This window comes from Haliaeetus leucocephalus, unplaced genomic scaffold (genome assembly GCF_000737465.1).
Source record: "Haliaeetus leucocephalus isolate CR32 unplaced genomic scaffold, Haliaeetus_leucocephalus-4.0 Scaffold92, whole genome shotgun sequence".
Taxonomy (NCBI): Eukaryota; Metazoa; Chordata; class Aves; order Accipitriformes; family Accipitridae; genus Haliaeetus; species Haliaeetus leucocephalus.
Genome location: NW_010972528.1, coordinates 9,491,276 through 9,517,775, shown reverse-complemented (window position 1 = coordinate 9,517,775; position 26,500 = coordinate 9,491,276). Strand labels below are relative to the sequence as shown.

General features: G+C 38.7%; 1 long non-coding RNA gene across 1 annotated transcript; it reads right to left on the bottom strand.

Moving 5' to 3' along the window:
* Positions 1-4,612: 4,612 nt before the first annotated feature.
* LOC104842603 lies at positions 4,613-17,035 on the bottom strand. The gene is made up of 3 exons (XR_775487.1): positions 16,912-17,035; positions 15,923-16,067; positions 4,613-4,890 (listed from the first exon to the last, which is right to left on the bottom strand). It is a non-coding gene; the product is annotated as an uncharacterized LOC104842603 (long non-coding RNA).
* Positions 17,036-26,500: the final 9,465 nt, after the last annotated feature.

Here is a 26,500-nt window from a genome sequence, read left to right as displayed (position 1 = left end):
TGAAGCCTGGAGTAGTTCACATGCTTTCTATCATCACCTTCCACCTTCAGCAAAATCATTTACTGTCTTTCACTCTAAAGGTTTATTAATTTGATCAAGGGCAAAGATAGCATGTTCCACCAGTTAATAAAGTTTATAAAGCACTAGGGAATCTACTTGGATGAGAACCATCACAGAAATGCAAGACTTAATCAGACCAAAACCAGCTGCTAATGCCAGAGAGATGTAAAACTCATTTAGAAATTAGAAGGGGTGGCTGAGCAAGCAGACAAAATTGAAAAGTTGTATTATGAGACACAGGTGCAAAGACTTTTAACCTAAGTTAAGGTTAGGCTTTTAAGGCTTAAAAAGAAAGTACTGTGAAATGCACCTGAGGTGAGTAGTTGAAAGGCTACTCAGACACAAGGGATGCGCTGATCATAAGAATTTTCAAAAGGGGGAGTAGGAGATTCCAGCAGAGAAAAAATGTTTTTAAAAAAATATTTAAACACTGAAGCTCTATCAACATTATAAGCTAGGAATTACAATAGAAGTGACAAAATTAGAGAGTTTTAAAAGAGCATTGTATAATCCAATGACGACTGAAAGAATAACCTGCAAGCCTGTCTGAGCAGACGCATCAGAGGTATGGTTGTGTGTTCAGAATGGTTCTGGACTACTAGTCACATGCAGACTTAATAACAACATATCCATACCTATAACAGCATTCATTTGTCAATAAAGTACCAATATTCAAAAGGAGCGAATGAATGAAAACACTAACTTTACTGCACTTCAAGATCACTGGTGCAGGTGGGGACTTTTCTGTAAAGAAACTGGGTGATGTAACAAGTGTTATTACAGTGCCATCTAGTGCAAACGAGGCATTTGAATGAAGATGGCAGATGGGTGAAATCTCTGCAGCCCACAGCACCACCATGGGAGGAGAAAGCCTCTCCACTAGGGCCATGGTAGGTAGAGAGGCCATCCAGCTTCTTGCTAGGAGTTACATCTGGCTCAGACAGCAATTAGAAAAATATTTCCATTCTTGCCTTTGGATGAATTGTTGCTCTGAGTATCAGTGTCCTGCATTTAGCATTTTTAAGTATCTGGATTATGTGCTGGGCTACTTTTCTCCATCATAGTCACTTGCTCCTCCCTCAGTCACACAACGAAGAGCTTTGTGCTGACAAACAGAAAATGCTCTGAACATGAGAAAATATACCTCTGATTTGCCTGAATGAGAAAAGGCTATGATCAGCTTAGCAAGTAATAGTCTGTGAAATACTCACAACAATTCCCACTTCATACAGACTGGTACTTGGGCTCTGGCCAACTTTGTACCTGCAACTGCTCACAGATATAGGAAGCCCATTTCTTTCATGATACCTTAAATATTGACAAGGTGGTCGATGCATCAGGTGCCAAGCTGAGAACAAGAGAAACTGGTTAACTGTGAGTGTTGCATTTGTTAAATTCTAAAGTGAACCTCTTAGATCTACCCCATGGGGGGTTTTGTCATGACCCAGACTGGACAGACCAGGGAGTCCTGTTTAATTCAAAATTCCCTCGGGCTAAATTAAGGTGAAACAACACCAAAAGATCAGTTAAAGATTTTATTCATGACAGAAGCAAACTGAACTGGGGAGGCCTGGTAGTAGCTGGCAGGGTTTCTCACAACAGGAATTGGCATAGGACTACTTCTGTAAACCATGTAACCATATACATCAATTCAGGGAATAAGGAGATCCCTCCCATTGAGTCAGGAGGTTCAGAGCAGACCCCCTTGGTTTCCAGACTCCTCCTCAGAGAAGGGTCTAGGGGCAGCTGGATCCACTCTTAGTCTCAGACTTGGTCAACGGTTTATATCTTGAAATGGATGAGGTGTAGGGATTGTGGAAAAGGAAAGAGAAAAGAAGAAAGAGAGAGAGAAAGGAAGAGAGAAAGATTTCACCAGTCCTAGGTCCAGCGTTGGTTCAGTCAGCCAAGGGGTCCAGTCCCGGTGGGCTTGCGCACCCCGGGGCTTCAGTTTGTGTCCTTTTACCAACCTTGCCCCTCCTTGGGGCGGGCACCCAAACTCCTCAGGTTAATGAGCAGTTTGTGAGCCTTTGGGCTTGGGGGTCATTTGTGAAGTAACTTCTCCTTCCCTGCAAATGTGGCCATTGTTTGATCTTTGTATCAGAACAGCTTATCAGAACAGGGAGCTGCACACCCTCCAGCACGGGATGTCTGAGCTGATGGGCTTTTCACCTTGGTTTCTTGCTGTGCAGGGTTTGTCTTTAAGCAGAACTTGCCCCACCACAATGTTTGAGACATTAACTCTTTCAGTCTCTCACAGGTTTGCAAATTCTTTGAGAAGGAAATACAAATTCCAGCTGCTCACAAAGCTACAAAGAAAGCCTGGTTAGTTACTGCACATGCAGGTGACCTTGGGGCATCTCAGTTGGATCCACAGGGGAACTCCATGAAGGAAAAGCGACTCCAAAATGCTGGCTTTGTTAAAGAATTTTCTATTCCATCTTTTGTAAAGATAGATTTGGGTCCAAAATGAGAATGTCTGTTCATATCTGCCATGCAAGTGACAAAACCTCATTAAATCTACAATAGTGTCCATGTAAATCCTGGAGACAAAAAATAAGTTCTAAGGCACAGCTGCCATACCAGCTTCAGAGCAGTTTTGTGCATTTAACTTCCTTCAGAATTATACAGTCTTGTATAAATTTTGTAGGCAATACAGAAAAGCACAAAACTTCCTATAAAAATTCTGAGAGAATTGCTTTGTGACACATGGACTATCCTTGCTACTTCACAGGGAAGGGCACCCAAAATGCACATCTTGAGCAAGTACAGGAGGTGCAATTCCACTAAGAGTGCAGTGGAAACACCTTCTAGCGCTGTATGAACAACCTTCACTCTCTTGCTACACCCACTGCTGCTCACTTTTTGATGTCAGAGCTCTGCAGCCTGAGAGATACAGGCAATGACTCAAACTTGCTTTACATGAAATGAGAAAATTCTTCTTGAAATCACAAACCACAAATCAGGAGCCATACACTTGTCTCCTCTCCTGCCTACACACAAACATGCACCCATACACATATCCACATTGTTTTATAAGAGAAGTAAATGATACAATTACTGCCTGCCTAACAAACACAATGCATGCAGAAATGTTTTCTATATTGCTTTACTTTCTAAGGTCTTTCACGGAATGATTGATCATTCATAAAAATAATGTATGGGCCCAGCATGGTTTCGTTGGATGGTATCAATGTCCAAAAGCCAAAATAAAGAAAGAAGACATGTTTGTTTGGATCTCTCTGATCCTGAGCTGGCCAGAGACTTGGCTCTGCTCAAACTACAATTGAAACTGTCCTTCCCGGATGCAGGGAAGAAATCCAGCATTTTTGTTCTTCCCTAGCTCCTTCCACTTAGACTTTCTGTATACAGAGGTCCCACATAAATCCCAAACCCTTAGTTTTGCCATTTATGGTTCCCTAGAGTCATATTACAATAGCTTTGATTAAAATACAAACCAAGTGAGTAATTGCAGGCTTTTTAATTTTACAGCGTCAGTTTGTCATTGTAATGGATATGTTGGAACACGAAAGTCTCTTAATGAATTAAAGGAAATGCATATTTAGAAGGACTTTAAACTTCCCATGACCAGCAACCTCATACACTCACACAAAAATAAGAGAGGGAGAACAACTTTTCTTGTCAGTGATACAAACCCCCAATAAAAATGATGAACTGTATGTCCTCCTGACTGCAGCTCTCAAAGTGGCTTCATTGAATATCATTAAGCAGAACTCTTGCATACTTATTTTGAACAGGCCCTTCCATCTATATGTATCTGTAATGCTGAAAAAAAGTTATTTTTACAGCAAGAGTTGAATGGAAAATAAAAAAGTATTCGCTCTGTTAATAATTTTTGTCCCTTCCAATCTGTAACATCTCATCTTAAAAGAAGCAATACATTTCAGGGATGTTTGTTTCCAGGAAGCAGGTGCTTGTTTTCCCTTCTGCATGTTGTTCATCATTCAGTGCATGTTTCACAAAAGACACAGTGAGAAGCATATTGTAGTGGAAATGCTGGAATACCATTTTTATTGTGAAAATCTAATTAGTAGATCTCATCACACTTGGACTACCCCTCTGACAAGCAGAGTAAACCCAAGTATCATTAAGGAAACTGATATATTTTTCCTGATGCACACTCCAAACAAGTAGGAAATCCATTTCGACAGCTGTGGTAATTAGCAAAATACAGGGCTGAATATGTTTTGTTATTTAAAGGACAACAGAGTAAAATAATCATTAGGGATTTGCACTCATATTACAAAAGTAGTATTGGCTGGTAGAGCACATTTCATAAAGGAGGGACTCACTCCCACTCCATCTCTGCTATCAGTCTTTTAAAGTAACAATAGGGAACAGCAGAACTACAATGTCACTGCTGCAGTCATGCCACAAAGTATTTATGCATCATTGTCAATACCGCTAGCTATTATTCTTCAAGTAACACATGCCAGATTAAACTTAACTGTAAAATAGAACACCACTTTTTCCTTCCAGTTTATGCATGAAAATTACATGCACATGTGTGCATACAGAGTGGTAAATGCAGAAATGAATGCAAATTTTATCGCTTTCAGGGAAGGCATTTCTGGGCATTGGAAAAGCAACAGACCTTAAAAATAAAATTTAAAAAAAAAAGAAGAAAAAAAAGAAGAAAAAAGACCAGAAACAAAATATCTTTTTCACTTATTCCAGAGCTACCAAGGCAGGAGTAGAGCTTTCTTCATGGTCCATTGCTGCACTCCCAGTGTCTCTTGGTGTATACACAAGACTCGTAAAGATTTCTGGGTTTGGTGGTCTCTGCTTTCCATGGCAAAGCAATTTCTCCAGCTGAAAAAAGCAGAAGATAGCACCACACTAAGCTGTTTAATGCAGCTGTAACTCTTGCCTAGACTTCCTTGGCAATTTGCCAAGTTGCAGTCAGAATGACTCAATTTTTTCCCTGATTTTAACTTAAATCCTCAGACGTGACAAGCACCTGCAATTTGTAATGATTAGAAAGTGGGAAGTACTCAGTAACTTTCCTATTCCAGCCCTGAGACCATAAACTTGCTCCACACTCTAAAGATTTTAATAGCTTTTCCTTAGCGTTTACGCAACGGCCTTTTAGGAAAGCATTTTCCATTTCTGAGAGATGCAGCTCTGGCTGGACCTAGGCAGAGTGGCAGAGCAGGGTGGCACTGGACTTGGAAATGGGAAATACACATTTATACACTGCATCTTCTTTCCATAGGGCTCCTCCCACACCAACTAAGTGTGCTCCAACATGACGTCATTCTGCTACTTTCTACCCACATCCCAAACCCTTCTTTTGGGACTTGCAGCTCTTTAATAGTGTCAACACTCCACTGTAGCCCTCAAGTTTTACTGAAATTGCTATTTACTCACATTGGTGACTACATTGAATAAGACTCCAATTCAGCAAACACTTGTGCACCCACTTGATTTGAAGTATGCACATGGTCCAATTGACTTCAGTGAAGTAAAGCATATGGATAAGTGCAGGGCAAGGACGAAGACTGAACGCAAAGCATGTTTACTGGATACTGCCATACAATCATATGTAGTATTGCTTTACTTATGGTGACTAAACTTAACTAGATTTTTGTCCACAGGAACGTCCACATCCACACCTCTTACACCAATTACTCTGAGCAAAACTATTCAATACAGTGTCTGTTAAAATGATCCCTTCACAACCATTAATTTTATAACTCTTGCAAAAATACTTCAGTCCCCTAATCTTATTTGGCAAGCAATTTCTAATACATAAAGGAAATAAATGTACTTTAACAAATTTACCTCCCTTCACTTGCATATTGTTTTCTGCTAAAAATCAGTCCTTTTCCCAAAAGCAGTATGTGTTTGATAAGCATAAATTGTCTCTGCTTCCATTTTTTAGCAGAAGGATGTAAGTTAAGAAATAAAAATGCAAGCAATTGTTCCTCCTGCTTGCTATTCATTCCTCAAATACTGAAAGTCTCTTTATGAATAACATGAATTGATGTTCTTGTCAGTAGCAACAATATTTACAGAATGTATGTTACATTAAAGAGGAAATTGAAAGTAAAGATGCAATTCCACTAAGAAAGACATTGAAACATGCAGACTATCTCACCCTTGCAAAGTCTGCTCACCTTTTGTCAAGATGTTTTGCTTAGTATTCATAAACCTTTTGTATTTGATGTTGACTATTTAAATCAGTTATTATCTGTCAAAGTGGGTCTCTGCAAACATTTGTGATACCACAAAGAAATAAACAGCAAGTTACTATAAAGCATAACAAAACCCTGGCATTTTTCATAAGCTATAGAAAGTTTCCACCATTCAGCTAAGGATGTTCCTTGTGGGAAACACAGAGGAAATGTTCTGAAAGCGAAATACAGAACTAAAACAGCTAGTCTGATTCACTAAAGTCTTTCAGTGTACCTAAGGAACTACTATAGGCTCCATTAGCATAGCAGCTTAGTGCCAAATGCTATAATTAAAATTGACATAGAGCTGATCATAGTGCAGACTACAAAGGTCCCATCAATATCAGTGAGCTCAAGAGGGAACCTCATCTGAATAAATGTATCTCCACAATTTTCAAGCTGGTGGAACTACGGTGCTTAATTCCTTCTCAATATTCTCTTTTAAAAAAAAAAAAAGTAGTTAATTTTCCTTAAAATAATTCCTGAACTCCTGAAAGGAGAAGAACAGTGCATGCAGCACATAGTTCTTCGGGTGAATAGAAAATGATCACATTTTATTATTTACTTGGAGATCAATAAATATACTTCTAGCCCAAGTGTTTTATGGCCCACAGCCATTGAAAGTACAACCAAAACTCAAACTCATAAAATCCAAATTACATTTCCTTTTCTCCATACACAGAAGCACGATGCACCAAAACATACCACAAAAAAACCCCAGTGAGAATCTACCTTTCTTTACATTATCCAAAACATCTTTTTCAGATGCTCTTTGACCACGGGAACAGGGGAGAGAATTCCAGAGCCAGACATCTGAGAGCAGTGTGTTTTGTCAACAGTGCCCTCTCCTCTCTCAAACAGAAATCAAGCCCCTTCCCAAAGGAAGGAGGGAATCTGTTCAGGAGATTGCTGAGGAGCCTTGCACAGAGTCACCATAGAGAAAAAGAAGTGTAAAATAGGCCCTTTTAAACAAATATTTTGAAATTATGGGCTTGCTGACACAGACCACTTAACAGAATTTACATAGTACATGTTAACAAAATACACCTCTGGGTAACCAACTCCCTCCACCCCAAAATACCTAAGCCAAGTAATAGAGTGTAGTGAGTAAAAGAAGTTAATTAGGAAACCAAACCAAAACAAAAATCCTCCAAACCAAAAAACCACCACAACAACAAAAAAACCCAACCTAAAGAAAAGAACAAAACAGGACACCTGGAGAAAGAGGAAAGGTGTAGTTATTATTTTACCACACTGTATTTAATCTAAAAAAAGCTATTTCAAAAGACTGCTGCAAATTTAAAAAAAAAATAAAAATCCTAATGATGCTGAATATATGCAGTAGGGGCCATGCATGAATGGAAAGATGATGCCTTTAACAGGTTTTTCTGTTATGGTTACATTCAAAGCAGACAATTATGCAAATAAAAAGAAGGAAAACTCTGTAGAGTAAAATACTTCTCTCTCACAGGAATGAAAATGAAAACAGTATTAATAATATGGCTCTGGAGAATTTGGTATTAAGCACTACTAGTGACGAAAGATAAAAAACAGTAATTCAAATGCATTTCAACTGTCAATACATCCATTAATATTCTTTTCTCTCAAATTTTACATTTCTCATTTCTTTCCTCAATGAAATAGGAAAATGGCTTATGAGGGGGGATGGAAGGCAAAGAAAGCAAATCAAATGGAATTGCAACAGGTAGGTAAAAAGCAAGCCATGCTTCAAGCCAAGACAGCTTCTTGAATGGATTTATATTACTGTATAACTGAAGTACTGTGCCATGATTTTGGATAGATTTGCTGAGGAGTATATTCCCAAAGCCAAATTGAAAACGCACAGTTACCCAGAAAATGTCATAAGAAATTGTCCTAATTTGTCCATAATAATGAAGCTGTCACACTACAAATGCAAAAATTTATATTTTTCAGTGAAAACACACTTTTTTTCTTTCTTTTTTTTTTTTAAAGTATGTCTCAACAATTCATGCTTTTCAGTAGACAATTTCCAAAACTGGCATCGGCAGGCTCATACATCTCATGGCAATACTTGGTAAACTGGACTGATTCCTAAGACACTCTCCCTTTTGGTTGAGAAAAAGAACATAATTTTCTTCTAACTGGACAGTGAAACAATGCACAAGTCAAATGGCAGACAGTGCAAGAAATGAGAGCAACAGCAGAAAAATCATGCTATTTTTTTATACTACATCTGAAATGGAGAGTCAAACTGCCCTTAACTAGAGGAATAATTAAAATATCATCTAGAGGTGAAGGTTCAAACCCCCTTTTGTATGAAATGGTTGATAAATATGCTCCAGTAAAAATGCTGTTCTGTTCCTACCAGCACTTCTGACAATGCTGTTATGGAATTTTACCTTTCTCCTCTTCAGTTTCTCAAGCAAGGTGTCCTGTCTCAAAATCAAGACAGGTATCTATACATATTCTCTCTCACCATCAGCCCTGCCGATACACATAGACATGTGCATCAGTAGCATTCATTCTGCACACCCTTGTTCACATCTCATCTTCAAATCGTGCTCTCATTACTCCTCCGATATCTCATCCCATTCACTGTATCCATAAAGATACATGTGACTGAACCTATTTCCTTCATACACTGCTCTTCCAAGTTACACTGTAAACTGGCAGTTTATTCATGTAGCCAACTCCCTTTCATATGCTGCTCGCTGGCCCTTATATTTCAATATACTGCTTATCCAACAGAAATGGTACAATGGCCTTTCTCGAAACTTACCTGAAATCCCCAATGATCGGAAATCTGTACAGTGACATGTATTTGCAAAAGAGGTTTTCCAGGACTTTTCGTACAGCCCATGTAAAAATTGGACATTGTCCAAGAACAGTTTTTGCAACACAGAACACAACCACTAATTTAGGAATGTGTTTCTGTTTTATCAAACCCAGTATCTGCTTTATAAAAATATGATTCCCTTCCTACCAAGCTGCTGACCGATATATTCTGTTTCTTTTCACTGAAACTTAGTATCATGCTGTGTATTCATGTTGAGATGAAAATTGGAAAACAGGTATACAGGTTTATTCTGTCATCTTGACAATCTGTTCTTTCCCTGTGATATTTTAATCCACTTTCCATACTTTCAACAATAACAACTTCTGACAAATTTTTCTTCACCCATGAAGATAACATCCTCATAAATGACCTTACACTTACACTATGTCTGAGGCTTGGAACATGAATTTATTTCCTTTTATCGCTCTGTACTAAAAAGGAAGAAAATGAACCATTATTAAATGGGGCTTTCCTCCTGTCCTTTTTAAGTCTCCTTAGGAATAACAGTTTCTTTTGCTTTTATCTTTTCATTCTGAACTACAGGTACAGTCCTATTATATCACTTGCTGATGCCTTTAAGCATAATAATTCAGCTCAAATGCATTCCTTAAATCAATGAAAACGAATTAAATTAGTACCTGCAGGCAGAATAAATTAAATAAAATGTATAATAATACAATTCTTACACATTCTTCTCTGTGCAAAAACATTAATATTCTGTGCCTGATTTTCAAATAAACAATTTTATCCCATTAAAATGAAATATCCATATTTTCATTTTTTTTCTTATTAAAATTTAAGATTTTTTTAGAATGACAGTATTCCAAGAGAAAAGGTAATAATCTGTTTTCCCACAGAGAAAAGGAAGGCAGAGGATTCTTATTTACATTTTAAAGAATTGTACCACTTACAAAAAATACTGGTTTTCTAGGACTGAAAAGTGAATTTCCTTCTTTATCCACAGGACAAAACAAAACCAACTGTGGAAAAAGCGACCCGTGTTGTTTCACACAGACTTTTCTGCTATCAATGTGGTATTTTTATGAGCAAGCAGTTTGTACACGTCCTGGTCTCTGCTTGAAACATGAGTAAGGACTGAACTTCTGATAGTTACCCACAAGAAGCAAGGCTGAGCGTACACACACACATTTAAAATGAGACACTGAATACTGAATAACATTGTAATCTGCAATTATTTTAGATAAAATTGGGATTTGCATCAGGTCTTACTGTTAAGTGTTCAGCATCACCTCCAACACCCTTGCTTATAGATTCTAAACTATGTGTTATGAACCTTTCCCAGTTGACCCACAATAAAAAAAAAAGCATCTTGATTCAGAATAAAGGTCAAACTGCATTAGAAATTCCTTAGTCAGATAAATAAACTGTGAAAATGAACTTTTTGTCAATGGCTATTTCCATAGCATCAACAATCTAATCTGTGATAGCCATAAATCCAACAGGAAATCATTATTTTAGGAAGTAATAAGGTTGCCTTAGTGCTGTGAATGGCATGCACTCACTAAGTCAAGATCAGGGAGTAGCCCCAAGGGATATTCCACTGTTCCCTCTCTCTTCCTCCAAATTATCTAAAGGGAAAGGGGTTTACGCATCTCCCAAAATTCATTTTTCCTTTGGAAAATAAGGAAAGATAGAGAATATAGAGAAAAAATAAGAAAAGCTTTCAGACTTGCTTTCCTTTGCTCCTTTCTGCCTAAAGTCTACCTTATTACCTTATTTAGCCTCAGCCTCTAAGCACCTCTTGATTTTTCATGTATTAATAAGGCACATTCCAGATGAGGCACAGAGGGACAGCAATTTGCCGAAGCTGCCCGCAAGCCCACGGGTTTCTCAAACTCCAGCCTAATGCCATAATCAGTAGGCCATTCCCTGGCTTTGCAATAGGTGAGAACCCAGGGTATTTTTCAGATGTTCATTTTAAGTTTCATTTTAGCATAGCTAATGTTGCCTACAAGAGAATTTCATCTTATGTGAGAGTGTGGGGAATCTTGTGCTGACGAACTCAGCTGATGACAGCTCTCCAGAGTCCACTGATAATATGTCTGTGGACAGCCAGAGACTCCCTGCTGGGTATCAGTGCACAGCATTCATCACCCTGCTGCCAAACAGAGCCTGGTGTAGTGAAAGAAATCAGAAAATACATCCTGGCCAAAATGAAATCAATGGCAAACACCTGTTCACTGGTGGGCCCCAGATTAAACCTCACACCTGGAACACCTTCCTTCTGAATGGAAAAAAAGACAGTGTTTATGGTAAGCTATTTTTTAAATTTTGGGGGTGGTAGTCTTCTCAAAGACCTGTGGAAGCATCTACTAATTTCAGATGATGTCACATATAGAAAGTGAGTGAGCACACTTTTTTCCCCTAGGATTTGAAACAAACTAAAAAGAAAAATTATTTCCTCTTATTTTTTAATTAGAATTGCCCACCCCTCAGCAGGTGGAAGGACACTGCCTGCAGGAGCTTTTTTGTTGGCTAAAAACCTGGTTTATATAATCAGCATGGTAATTAGTGAGCTCTTTGCTATTAAAAGGAACTCATTACTGCTATATTTTTCTGATTGATCCATACTCATGAAGCAATTTAAAAATGTAAAAAGCATTTTGTGAACCACTTAAAATCTTCAATATGAATATCAAGAAAATGTAACTGACAGTTGTCTTTGACTAAACTCCAATCTATAATTCTCTAGCAGTTCGAGCAAATCTACATGGAACTGGAAACCCTAAATAATTACCTTAAGTCATATATTGTTCTCTGCTACTTGTCAGATTTCCTTTGCAAGCGATGGGGTCTGGTTAGATCAAGTAAATAATTCAGATTCTGTGACACTTTCACAGGTGATGCAATCAGACAAAGCAACCAAGTTCCTACACAGATAGCTGTAGAGTCACTGGATTCCCCTGGATGACTCCGCAACTTGCAGTGATGCTGCTTTTTTCCCTGAGGGCTCCTGGGAGGCTTGCCGTGTCCATGAAGTCCTGTTAGTCACATGGAGAGATAGCTTTCTGAGAAGCAGTTTGAAAATAAAATCACCTTTACTCAAAATTAACGATAAGCATGGATCTGAAACTGTTACTTTCAGTTTGTACTGAAAGTACAGAATGAGTTACTTTCAACTTTGTACTCTCTGCCAAGTTTTCTCATGCTTCAAAAAGAAGTGATAAATTATCCAACAATTTCTAATATTCAAATTCAAGGAGAAGGGAGAAGAATGAGGGAGAGATGACAAGAGGGTGGACACATGTCAACTGCTCAAAGAATTTCCCTTATTCAGGAAAATCTCAAGTGAAATTCTGCCTCCAATGAAGTCAACATACAATTCAATGAACTCAACAGTGCCAGTATTTCAGCCTTGACCTCCATCCTCTAGTGCTTCTAATAAGCAGTCTGTTCCTTTCTCCCTGACCAGCTCAGGTGCCACTTAATTTCCAAGCTAGCTGTGGCTCTGAGGTTGACCCCATTCTTTTAGGCATTAAAAAAAAAAATTTGATTCTTCCATCACGACAGCAAGCCAATCTGGTGTTTATAGGCCTCACTACAGCACCAAATACTTCTAAAAACCGAAAGGGCATCACTAGTAACTGAAACGGGTACTTTTTTTGACAGGGATCATAAGTAACTATGGCTGGCCCAATTCATCTGCTATTAAAGTAAAAAGCAGACTTCAGTGAGAGTTGGGTCAGGCCCTAAAATCATGCAGCATGGTCACACAGTGCTTACAACAGGAAGGCAATATGGATTTCAGCTCAGACATTCATGAGAATCAAGGTAGGTCACTGTCCTGGAGGGCATGAGGACAGCCATATCACTGTTCATGTACTTCTGGGCACTTCATGTGGACAAGTGATCTCCACAACTTATTTGTATAATTTTCATTCTATGCTCCCACAGACACACTCTCCTGCCAGCATTAAAACCACCGATGTGCCGTTTCAGAGCAATTCCTTTAAGATAATGAATTTCAGTATTTAAAGGTCTATTTCCCTACCCTGTTCCTTCCCATTTCCATATTTTGAAGAGGAAAGGATTATGCTATTTCAGCCTTTGCTCTTGTTTTTTTAGTGCAATAAGTATTTTTAGGCTCTTTTCCCCTTCCACAAAAATGAGTGCTTATAGCACTCACTTTGCTTTAAGAAATTTATTCTTGCTTTCAAGCTGCGGAAACAACTCTTACTGAATATTATTTTTATCTTTCTTGGAGATGGGTGACTTATTTTTAATTGCTTCTTTAGGTCAGGATGCTGCTTACCACTATGCCTACATTTACTGTGTTCATTAGTTTAAGCTTTTTTAAAAAGTAAAATGTCAAATCACTTTTTTTCTCCTGGAAAGGGAAGTCATGGTAGAGAGAGAAATCAATTATTAATCACCATTAACCGAAAGTAAAAAAAAACCAAGAAGCATCTTAAAGACTCAAGTGCTCTTGAGTGAATGAATTTATACCAGATCATACTTTTCCAGCAGAAGCTCTCCTAGGAAATTAAAGCACAGGGAGATGGAGGTCTAAGTCCTCAGAGCTACTGAGGTCCTTTAATTTTATTTCAAGGCAAAAAAAAACCCTAAAACCCCACACTTAAAATTAAAACAAAAAAAGAAGGAAAAAAGAAAACAAGAAGAGAAAGAACAATCTCCAAGGTTACACAAAGATATACACGAAAACAAAGACCACAGCCAGCTCTTCCAAATATTAAACTCCAGTTAATCCAAATCCAGCTGTCCAACCCCTCAAAGTTAATAAATTAATATAGTCATAGAAGTACAAGATTGTAAACCCAGCACAATAAATTGTAACATCTACAGATTTCAGTACATGCAAGTAAATACACCCTTTGTTATTTCCTGCATTTTAATTTAACAAGTATGAAAAAGTACATGCAAAAACCCTGGAAAAATGCCACTGCTTCTCAATCCTACATATTTATTACATGGATCATAGGGGAGAGCCCATAAACATCCATAAACCGATTTATAGCCTCTTCTGCTATGAAGCAGTGTATTGAAAAAAGCCAGCCCAGAACTGCCTTGAAATGTGATTCAGTGATCTTGTATTTGCTATATTTTATGCAAAGCATAACACTAGCTTTTAACTCTAACTAATAACATTATTTTTGTCTTTTTATCCTGTATTTGGGAAGGTAAATTTGGACATAATACTGTAACTATCACACTGCCACTGAACTTCCTACCAGAGAATAAAGTCAGTATACAGATAAGAATACATCCACTTCTATAAATAAATAAATAAAAATTAGCATAACAAATAACCATCAGGAATTCAACTCTCCTAACAGGTTAATTCTAACTTTGCGTAACTAACGTTCAAAACCAGATACGCTAACATCAGCCAACTGAGTGGAGTCACCACGTGTGCACCATGCAAGGACTCCTCCATTTAACACTTGCAGTGAAATCACTGCCGCAGGTGGTGCTGTGTGCGCAGCTCTGCACCCAGCTACGGTCAGGCTGCTTCAGACTAGGGTAACGGTTGATGCAATAGCCTACCCTGACAGAAGACTCTGCGGTGTGTCAGATGCCCAAGAAAAGAGCGCACAAACCGTGCTGAAACTTTTATTAGTCAAGGTCATCCTTCACTTTGAAGTACAGCTTCAAACCCAGAAATGCAGTCACTTGTAACCCTGGAATATGCTGCTGAGCACCAACCCTTTGCCATCACTTCTGTTTCCCCAAGATCTGCTTCAGATCAGATCCCTGGAATCCTATGATCTGTCAGTCCTCATCTATCTACTGTTATTTCCTGATTTATTATAATGTTAAAACTAAAGTGGGGGATTTGTTTGTTTATTTGAACCAAGGACAAGGCTGTTAGGGAATCAGGGTGACACCATTTTAACAATGTAATCAGAATTAATTTCCTCTCTCTTTTGTCAAGGTTGTCTCCTGCCCTTCAAGAGCTTGCTGGGACATACTTCTGTGCAATATATTGCTTTATTTTCCTTTCCTTTCAGTTTTAGTCATTTTGACACCATAGGCAGTTTTCAACTGGATAAATTGTATTTTCTTATTTTTCTAAGAAATCTGGTCAAGAATATTCTACAGGATCCACGGTTTTATTGAGAGCTTCTCAGCATATCTTCTGTCCTCCTCAGACTATCTTTTTTTGCCTGTTTTAACTGCTGTTTGTCTAGCAACAGGCAACTCCCTTCCTTAGAAAATGTCGCTCATGGACCTTCATTGCTGTATGAACCAAGTATTTGAATATGAACCACTCTGGGAAACCCATGGGCTTAGGCCTGTACTAATACTTCTGTGACCTACTCATTGCTACAGGCTGTACTAGGAAAGAAAGGGGATATGGTAAGAAACCTAGATGAGAGTAACGTAGAAATCATAAGCTACGGCAGCATCATTGATCTGTGTAAGAAAAAGCAAAGCTGAGAGCATGTGAAATGCATTTTCCTGGAACCACTCTTTCCAATAATTGAAAGCAGAGAGTGAGATCACAGACCAGAAGTGTAAAGTCAGCTGAAGAGTCCTGCTCCACTGGGAATGACAAGCAGGTCATTCTTCTGAAGATTTTAGGGAGAAGTATGTCAGTCCAGCTGATGAAAGCAGATTAAGGAAAAAGTCAGTAAAGGAAAAGTATTCCATAAGTCCACACAAAGGCAGCAACCAGAAAAAAAATAATTAGAAAAATGGCTCATCTCCTAAGTACCACATGTTAACTTTGTGCCAGCGGTCTTGTTTTTTTAATAACTAATTTATTCATTACTCCAGACTAAAGTGACTTTTATTACCAAATGAGTCTACACTGTCAGCTGAACTGATTTCTTCTTTTATCAAAGAGTTTTTATCTCATGGACCTGACCTTGTGGACAGAAGTCAATCTGTACCAACGGGCTGAGTGTCAGAGCTGTCCCCAGTGTGGTTGACGAAGACAACACTAATGTGACCACCAGGAGCTGTAGCTTACTCTGGGGAGGTATTCCAGTACGGCACTGCGGTCAATTTTCCTGCAAAGACAAACCTGAGAAAAATATTTCAATGAGGCTTATGTTGCTGTTAAAGAACCAAACAGCATCACCCTGTTCACACTTTTAAAAGCTTCTCTGCTTATAGTGTCCCCAGAGTGAAATTGTGAAAATACAAAGCGGCATTTTAGAATCCCCAGTTTCTCCTGTAACCAACATTCTTGCACATACTTGCTGTGTCTAGCAAAACATTGGTTAAAGTGAGCCCAGACAGAATACAAGACAACTTTTTTGCTCCAAAGTATTATTTATCTTAAATTTAGATATGGAGTAAATTACTGCTAGTCCTGCTACATTATGTTCTTGCTGTTCTTTTCATGCTATTCTTGATACTAAAGAAGGCAGTGCTATTCTTCTAAGATTTTACATGGGGGGCATGAAGGTGCCCCACATAGACTAATGATGGCAAAGGGACCTTTGGGATTAGTGGAACTGAGACCTTTAACCCTACACTGCTTTCATTCTGGACTGTAAGCTGCCTGCCAACATTTCACCTGCTCCTTTGGCACCTCTTTATACTCTTTAATTTTCAGGACAGGTAGTAAACATGGCACAGCCTGTAACATCTACTTTTTGAGAGACCCCCTGCAACAGTAGGAACTCCTCCATACCCTACATAAAACTCATGAAAAATGGGCTCACGATCAATTACTAACATTTCTCTTATATCATATTATCCATTTTACGTAGCAAGGCAGCCTCTAAGTGCACCAGTCTTGTTTTAAGCAAGCCAGCAACTTTTTGCAGGGAAAGGCCATAATACAGAATTAGTGACGTGCCTCAGTGAAGGATACTTTGGAAACTAGACCCTTTTATAATGTATTACCTTTTGTCTCTTCAGATTTCAGTACACGTGTGAAAATTTCAGATTTCTTCTCTCCTCAGAAGGTATCGGTCTTCAACACAATGCCACGACACAGTTTGTCACTGTTCAGCTAACTGCAGTAACTAAACCTATTTCAAAAGAAAGAAAAACAAAAGAGACTGTAGCAGTATACAAAGAAAAGAGAACTAACATTAATGGAAAGCCAGTACCAGGCCTCCTTGTTCTAGCTAGTGCAATTAGTATTTAATGCTAATAATTCATATCTTCAGTAAGACACATATAGTTACCACTGACAATAATGCAGGCTCCAATAACATGGGATAAAATTATATGCATGCATTTACATAAACACTGCAAACTTCACCCTTTTTCACTTCCCTTCAGAGATAATCCCACACCAACATCATTAAACTAATTTATATCCCTGGCTAGAGAATATCAAAAACCATTGTGCAATTTTCCATTTCCTTTGAATGAGCTTTCAGTCATAATCTACATTTTTATTCACGTTAACATCCTTTGCTAAATTTATAAGGATATGTGTTTCAACAACTGAAATCAGTGTATTTGCTCTCAATTGCACTGCTCATTTCAGATTAGTTGTTTATTTAACTGAACAAGCATTCCACAGAAACTTGTGACAACCAAGATTATCATCTGACCCCTTGAGATTACCCACAGAGAGCCAGCCACTCACTGAACTATTTTGAAAGTTGTTTGGCAAATTGAGAAAAATATTTGCATATTCTGTGACATAGGAGGTACCTTCTACTTGCATGGGCATGAAGTGGCCTTGTATAATAAAATTAGTATTTCCTGTATCTACTGAAAAACACATGCATCCTAGTATCCCACCGACCTATTTAACAGACACATAGCAGTTACGCTTTGATCACCCACCAGATACCTAGATCTTCTTCCTTCTCCTGTTACTTCCTACGATAGATCTATATTTTGTGGTAGAAATGTTTGATATGAATCTCTAAATGACCTTGTATGACCTTGTACTTTGTACTACTAAACTTCATCCTAACTTTTAAAGTTTTCTAATTCTTTCCATATTACATTCTGATTTTTCCCTGAGTAGAGAATGCTTCGTAAGTTTGCCTCAGCAGATTTCATTAGTATATGTCTACTTCTTGCACCAAGGGTAACTAAAAATATTAAAATATGAAATATAACCAATCTGAAACTTGGAGGAGCTCCACTGGGAACCATTAGGAACAGTCTCAGTAGCATGATTATTCTCCTAACTATACATAAAAAGAGAGGAAAAGGCTCTTATTTATCATTTCTACATAGAAGGACAGAAAATAAAGGCATCACACAAAAAACAACAAGCAGATAATAAAAAAAAATCTTCTGCCTTATAGGCAGGTTTCCACAAGCTACTACTGAAGGCCAGTACTTAGTAGTAGTCACAAGAACATTAAGATGATTAAGACTACAGTGTGCAAATAGCTCAATTCAGGTACACATTATACACATATTGTTCCTGATTCCCTGAGGCACACAGAGATCAATACCACAGTTTGAGACCAAGGCCAGCTTTTTCTCAGCACGATATTTTTAAACTAGATGCTCCTTACAGTAACACAGATCTGCAGCAATCCAGCTGAAACCAAGTGAGATACATATGTTGCAAACCAGTTACAATTTATTTTAGAATGAAGTCCTATAATTCAACTTAAACATTCAGAGGAGAAAAGGCTACAGGCGAAGTCTCTGCATACCTATTGTAAGGGGGAGGAAAGGGAAAAAGTTATGACATGCGGATGCTTTCATTGCATTAGCTCTTAATGGTATGGCTCTTTATTGCCAACAGCTCCAAGTATCACAAAAAGCTCTTACTTTGCCATTATCTTCTTCATGTTGGTTTTAAGCTGGTTAGAAGCCAAGGTCCAGCAACCTCGCATCAGGGAAAAGCTTACAGGAGAGTCTAATGATGATCAAGACCTGTACTGTACATCATGAAATTGAGAAAAAGTTACTTCCTTTGTCACTCTTTTTATGTTGCCCTTCTTACTCTGCCACTTCACCCAAGACAGGTTTCAGAGTGGCATATATATACACATGTAGCAGCAGGTGAGATTTTTTTGGCCCTGCATCAAGCAGCATGCTTAGCCCTGGTGCTACTATTCCCCTTCCTTACTTCTGCTTTTCTTAGTCCTTAAAAGATCTCTGTTCTGAATAATCAATAATTTAAGGCCCCCTGAAATGTTATAAATTATCTATTTTTGTAACATTTATGCTTAATTGTGCAACTATGACAGATTTGTTAGCAATGACAGAGGAGTGAGTTGTTCCAGCATGTACAGCTAAAGCTTGAAGTAACACCTGGGTTTTGACCAATAGAAACTGGCAGTGCCATTCAGCAGACTGGAGAAGAGATGGTCACTCTTAACCTCTATGTACAGTTGTGGGGAGAATTTCTCCCTCACCCCACATAAACATTGTCAGCTGAGCGTCCAACAGAACATGGAGTTCTTCAGATGGATTAATTGTAATAAATATGTAAGCAAAGCAAAGGAAGTTTGGATTCTCCTTTGTAAAGCTTTTCAGTTTTTAGCCAGAGGTGGTCACAAAGTTGAAAACAGTTTGGTTTTGTTTCCATCTGCAGGTATCATAAAAAGCAAAGAATATGCAGTAGTGGAGACCAGATGTGAGTCATACACATGCCCTTCAAGAGGTAAAAGTGTCAGGGGTTTTTCAGGAAATGTGAAGACAGAAAGTGAGAAAGTAGTCTCCCTCAAACCAGCCTTTGTACTAGCTGTTCTTGATGCTCCAGGCAACCTCATTTAGCCTTTGGCTGCTGCCTTGCCAAGCAGCCTTTGATGTTGCCCCAGGCAATTATCATCTAGCCTTTGGCTTCTGATTCATTGGACACCTTTTGTTGCCATTTCTGATTTGTGTGATCAGATCTTATAAATTTCAGGTATATATGACTCTTTTTGTCCATCTGGACAATTATGTAAATCTGATGTAATCGTGGTCTTTTTATTTTTATTTAATTCACTTCAATGGTTTTATTTTCTTTCCTCTCTATAATAGACTCAGAAAATCCCAATCTTCCTGCCCAATGGGATGCCTCATCTGCTTTGATTTTTCTATTCGGTTTTTTTGGGTGGGGAGGAGCAATATGCATTCTTTGTATTTATCTCATTTTATACTCAAAATGTTGAATGCATACCTTCCAGAGCCAGATCTTCCATGCCCTTTTGCTCAAGGCAATATATCTTGGCCTTATCAAGCAGCAATGGAAGAGATTTCGAATAAGATGGCTGCTAAAGCTGTGAACTCCTGCCTATTACTCCTGCATTAATAGAAAGAGTAGTAAAAATCTGCCATCAGATTTCTTTGCTCATGATACTTGTAACTTATTTCTTCCTTGACTAGGAAAAAGCTGAATTTAGATTAGACTGTAGCTGTGAGGTGTCATCATTTCAACTAATTTGGGGAGTGGGAGAGGAATGTTTGGCCAGCTGAATGTTAGCAGATATTCTGAGTTTTACTATACATTTTTGATCCTCACTTTTTGTATACATTCCTTTTGATCACATCTTGTGACTTTTCAAAGTGATAGGCCAACTTCAAAGAACAATAGTGTCTAAATATCAAAAGGTCTCCACAATTTTAACCTTAAACAAACTGTATTGCATACACAAATCTATCTTCAAATTTATCTAGCAGCTTCCCTATTACCACACCACAAAACAGGTATCACAGTAATGAACATTAATTCTGCAAAGGAACTAACTGCAGACATTTGGAGCCACTCTAGCAGTAGGGTGCTCTTATCTAAATAGTCAGCGAACTGGAAGGCCTCAACTAATGCCTGCAGGCTGTAGACCCCAAAACAGACCACTACATTAAAGATACATCCCCTGTTTTCGAAAGTTTACACAAGAAAATTACAACATAGCTATACAAACAAAGACATACCATTAAATAAAAAAAAGTATGAAGTATCCTGCTAGAAATAGCTTTTAAAGGAAAGGCTATATAGTGCAAAGAAAGCAGGAAACTCTTCCATTTTAACTTCCAGAAACTTCTCCTTGCTCCGTGCACTCCTAGTTTGTACATCTGTGCTCAGCAATGGCACCATGCAGGCATCAGAGCCAGGAACTGCCATCAGCCCCACTCTATAGGTCAGGGCAGCAATGTTTGCACTGTATTTCACAAGAATGTCTGAACGCTTCTAAGCTAGCAGCTTTCCCTCGCTCATTAGTAAACGCACTAACATGAAAGTCTGAATGGTGCAAAGTCACAGGGTCACTTCGGTTGGAAGGGACCTTTTGAGACCATCTAGCCCAAACCCCCTGGGCTCAAGCAGCATCAGCAAGAGCAGGCTGTCCAGGACTGTCCAGTTGGGTGTTCAGGACCTCCACAGACAGAGACTCCACAAACTCTCTGAGCAACCTGCTCCTGCATACAGCTGGACTGTGTTACATCATCTGCACTCTCCCATCTTACAGACGTGAGCACAACATGACTAGAGGTGAGGGGGGCGAGGGGAATCACTGAGCCACATGGCACTTGTTCTCAGTCATCCTCTACAGCACAGCATGAAAAACATCATCTTCCAGCGTGATGAAGCAAGGGCATACCTGCTTTACTAACAACGCTCCACAAGTGAAATTTGGTGGCTTGTTTGCTTTTAGGTTTTTTTCTTTCTGAATAATCTTATTCAAGGAGAAACAAAATGATCATCAATGGAAAACCAAAAAGTAAATGCAAACCCTAAAGTCTCAAGTTTAGTATCATTGACTTTTCAGAGCATAAAAATAATGCAAGATGGCAAAGAACTCAAAGAAAGATAACTTTCCAGTAAGATCAAATTGCCTGGAGTGACCAACATTTTAGCAAAAAGCCAGCCAAGTTCTGCAGTTAATATCTGAAGAAAACATAAACACAAGAATAAAATACTATGCAAAGAAAGGCACTGAAGCACCACTATACCTGCCCAAAAGCATTGTAACCATACGCTGCTACTATTTCATAATATTGCAACCCTGACATTATGTAGCTTTTGCATTAATGCAAATGAACTTTTAACTTACTTTAAAATGACAGGAACATTAAGCAGTATAAATTTTCATGTGGCTAACACTCTTGTGAATGCACAAAGGCAATCGCAGAAGTCTGTTTAGGTGGTTTACACAATACTATATTGGCATTTAACTTTCAGATTTGGCTGGAAAACACTTGCTCAGCATTGATGCTCAGGAACATAAGCCTAACAGCAGTTCTCAAAGAAACACCTACACTCTAGAATATGCTTAGTCATTTTAAACTTAAAACTACCCTTTTTTGGACTCTAATAACAGAATGTGGTGCCTTTTTTGGTGAAGTATTTTCATGTTTTAATCATCTTCTGACCACACTGTAATTTGAAATTAGTCTTATGTCTTTAAAAAATTTACAACCACGTTTTCAAAAAAAAATCAGCTACCTCATTTTGTCAAAAGTCACTAGAAGTAGGAAGCACATTTTGCCAAATATCTCTGGGAATAGCACCCAGTCAGAAAAATATATAATTTGGGATGAGGCCTTGCTTGCCCCATCCCCAACAGCTGAGCTGGGTTAGCAAATTCAAAACTGACATCACTGTCAAAACTCAGAATCCTTAAAAAAAAAAAAACCACCACAAAACAACAACAAAAAATCCCCCAAACCCACAACTGGTAACAAACCCTTCTACAAATACTAGCTCAGTTATTCAGTCTCGGGGTGAAACACCAAATATCTACAGCATATTAATATCTGATGGCCTTAGTAGAAATTCCTCTTGCCCTGTTAGAACTTGATTGGTTCTGATCAGATCTTTACCATGACAATTTTGTAATCTGTTAGAGAACAGAAAATAAGACCATGTTTCTGTAGCTCTTTTAAATAATGTTTGTAAAACTTGTGCTGTTAAAACAGGTCTTCCTAGTTTTCTTTCCCCCTGCTTGAATATTGTTTATTTCCACCTGCACATTGATTCATAGCCCCAGTAGTTTCTACAAATTACCTTCCCTCCAGAATATTATTATGGTGCCCTATAATCATTACATCACTACTAACTACAGTTACCAATAGTACAGTGCGCGGAGTTGGGTTAATCATTATCTACCCAGGCTTAGATGTCACAAACTTGCTGGAAAGAAATAAATTATAGATCAATACTACTGGAACTGGAATGATCTATCCCAATTAATTAGAACTACCATATTTCAGTACATTTCAGACAACAGTTACAAAGATTCAGTGAATTACTGATATGAAAAAGTCAAACCCTTAAATAAATCTTAGTAAGCCCAGTCCCTAAACTACCATTCCACAGAGACAGGGGGTTTTTAATGCACAATCATAAAATAATTTACTAGTAACAGCATTAGCAACAGCTGAATTTCAAAGCAATAGCTCCATATACAGCCAGTATGAAACATAAAACCTTCACAGCCTTGCATGAATGGACTGGGTTGACTAGGTGAGAAATTGTGCCTAGATTTCTAGCAGTTTACCTCAAATGTCTTCACAACATAACTCTGTGTCAAGTTTATCCCAAATTTTGGGAAAATCCCTGAAATAGTTAAAAGGCTTCACTGGAGCAGGTATGCACCTACTAGCATATCCACCTAGTATCAAACTAAATCTTACCATTGGAAGCTGTGACAAGTCAAGCATGAGACTGATGCTATAAAGTAAAATAAATTTGGATGAAAAAAACAAAGCACAGATATTTATTCACCCTAGTTGTTACTGGAAGAATGGATGTTTTAGTCTGGGATTCATCTAGGTGATGTATCTATTGTCCTCTTATCCTTGCAATCAACCCAAACAAGTTTTGGGTGAGAATATCATCCCAAATTGAGTGGTTACTACACAGAACTGGAACCTTGCCCAGTGGAAGGACTTTGTCAGAGAGACAGGTTGGTGCTTCCAACAGGAGCCCGAGACACTCGTTCTGTTTTACAGTGCCACTGCCTGACCAAAAGCCTGTCTGTACGTCAAGGCTGTAGCTCTGTGGAAGCAGCCAACAGCCTCCCTGTTGCAAAGGGAGGAAAGACTACGATGGCATTCTGCCTTCTTGCCTCTTAAAAGTGCTGCCCTTCCTCAGCATGAATGGTCTATATCTGCCAAGATCCATTTTATGAACTGAACTAGCACCTCCAGAATAGCCCTTGGGAGTGGATTTGGTTTTAATTTGCCTGGAGGATGTCATGTGCTGCTTGTTGCACAGGGGAAGGAGCTGACAGCAGCATTGTTTTGTTACAGATTATTTTTCAGTGCAGTCAAAAGGATGAAATCACACGTATTATCTAATTAAACCAAATGAATCGGTAGTTCTGTCTTGCATGCTGCTGGCATATCATCTTACAAGATGTGCTTTTGAAAGCAAAAAAACCAATTTTATTTCCCTTTGAGAAGCTCCACAGAGTAATACCATCAACCATTTTAGGAATACCCCAGCAGGTCAAACCAAATCTATTACTGTCCATCAGACCAGATCTAGAGTAGTCTTAAAGGAAGAAATATTTAAATCTATCAAAATATTTTCTTTAGTATTAATTTAACATTTTAAAATACTTTGATTTGCCTATGTCCACACAGGGACAAGCACTGTGCATGGCCAGAAAAAAAAAAAATTAAAAAAATGCTGGAAACAGAGCTTTTTATTTAGCTTTTTGCTACTCAAAAATATAGCAGGAACTTCTGGAAAACAATCCATTCTATCTTCAGGAAAACAACTTTGCATATGGTTCATAAATAATCAAAAATCTTAAAAGATATCCAAAGAGTACTGAAATTTTCTCCCTTAACAGAAAAGCATTTAAGGTATGTGTGTGTGGGGGGGTGGTTTACATTGACTGCACAGACCTAAAGGTGCAACAATACGCAAGCTTCCCGTACCATTCACGCAGCTGAATGGAACTGAACTGAGCAAAGATAAAAATTGAACTGAAGTGTTTGCATCTCTGCCCGTGTTTGTGATTGAGAAATATATTTGGGGCAATAATTACAGCTGCTTTGTTCCTTCACCCTGCTGATCACTGATTACAAGAATGAGTTTCTGGGGAACTATTTGACTTCCCCAGCAGTCTGATCTCCAGACTGAACGTGCTGATGAGCAACGGAAAACACTGAAGGTGTGGCAAGCTGGAGGCTGCCCACAGAAATGCAGTTATGAACATAACAAGTGTATTGTAAAACATGCTTCCCGTTTTTCAAACTTGATGTAAAGTCTATCACTCGCCAATTTCCTATGACAAGCTGAAAAGCTTAAGTTTTTTCCCACTTTGCAACTGATCCAGCAGGACAATGAAGAGACAAAAAATTAAATGGATAAGCTAAGAAAAAAGAAACAAGGAAATAAGAAGGGGCAAAAATCACACACTGCACAAGAAACAGGAGAAATAATAAAGGGCATGTGTTATCCCAGAAGTGGCACAGTATTCTTTCAAGTAATGTTTCTGAATAGTATTTACACACCTCCAAATCATATCAGAAGAGCAGCAAGGGAAAAGAACATGTTAACCCCTCCAAGGTGTTTTGGGATGACATTGCTTTGTTTAAATGAATCCTGCAGAAAAGGCACAGGACGACTCACGTGTCCCCACGGTGTTTCCTGAACCCTTCTTTGAAACGTTTGAAAGTTTAATGACTTAAATTTGCTCACAAGTATCATCAGAGGTATTCTAGGATGGGATTTCAATATACTTACTGTCCTTTCAAAATATTGAACAGAAATACCTCAACAAAATAACTAATTACAGTAAAACAGGAAAAAAGTATGTTTCTAATAGCACTTAATTGTTTTGCATGACATAACACCAAAAAGAGGAAAACCAACAACCAAAGCACTTTATGTGAACAGACCTGCCCAGAGTACCAAACCCAGCAGTGACTCTGCAGTTAAGAGCACTAACAAGACAGCTACAAACTTCCCCAGCCAGTCCCAGACCTGGCAGGAGAGAGGCACAGGTGGGACAAGCCCCATCACCACCTCTAAGTTACTCTCACCGTACTAGAGGGGAAGCCTCAGATTTGGACCCAGAGCTCTTAAAGGGAGCGCGAGATGAAACCCATATCTGGGACACAGTCAGCAGGGATATTTTCAGACAGTAGCTTCTGAAAAGAAAGTAACTGTCACGTGCATGGGCTAATCCGATACAGAATTGGTTTCCTGATAATGCCCAAAACTCAGCAAAGACCAAGACCCTTTTGTGCTCGACACCGTACAGTTGCTGCAAAGTACTCTTCACCCTCAAGGTCTAGTTCCTTCAGCAGGTAAGGCAGCCAAGCTTTTGGGAGGGAAAAAAGGGTACCCCGAGATTAAAAAAAAAAGTTTGGAAGGTGAAAAGAACGGAGCAAGGAATTAATTCTTAGACTCCTGACTAAGAGATAGGCAATGCTACCTCGGCAACGGAAACGCTGTGACTGCCTCTGCTCGCCTGCCAGCCTCACCACATCGAAGTACACGAGGCTTGTTACTTATCACAACTCGTGACGCCCCCCGCGTCACCTGCGTGCCGTATCCCCCTCTCCGCCAACCCCACCAGATCCGGGCTGACGCTAACCCCACGATGCCGCGGTCCCGCTTTGC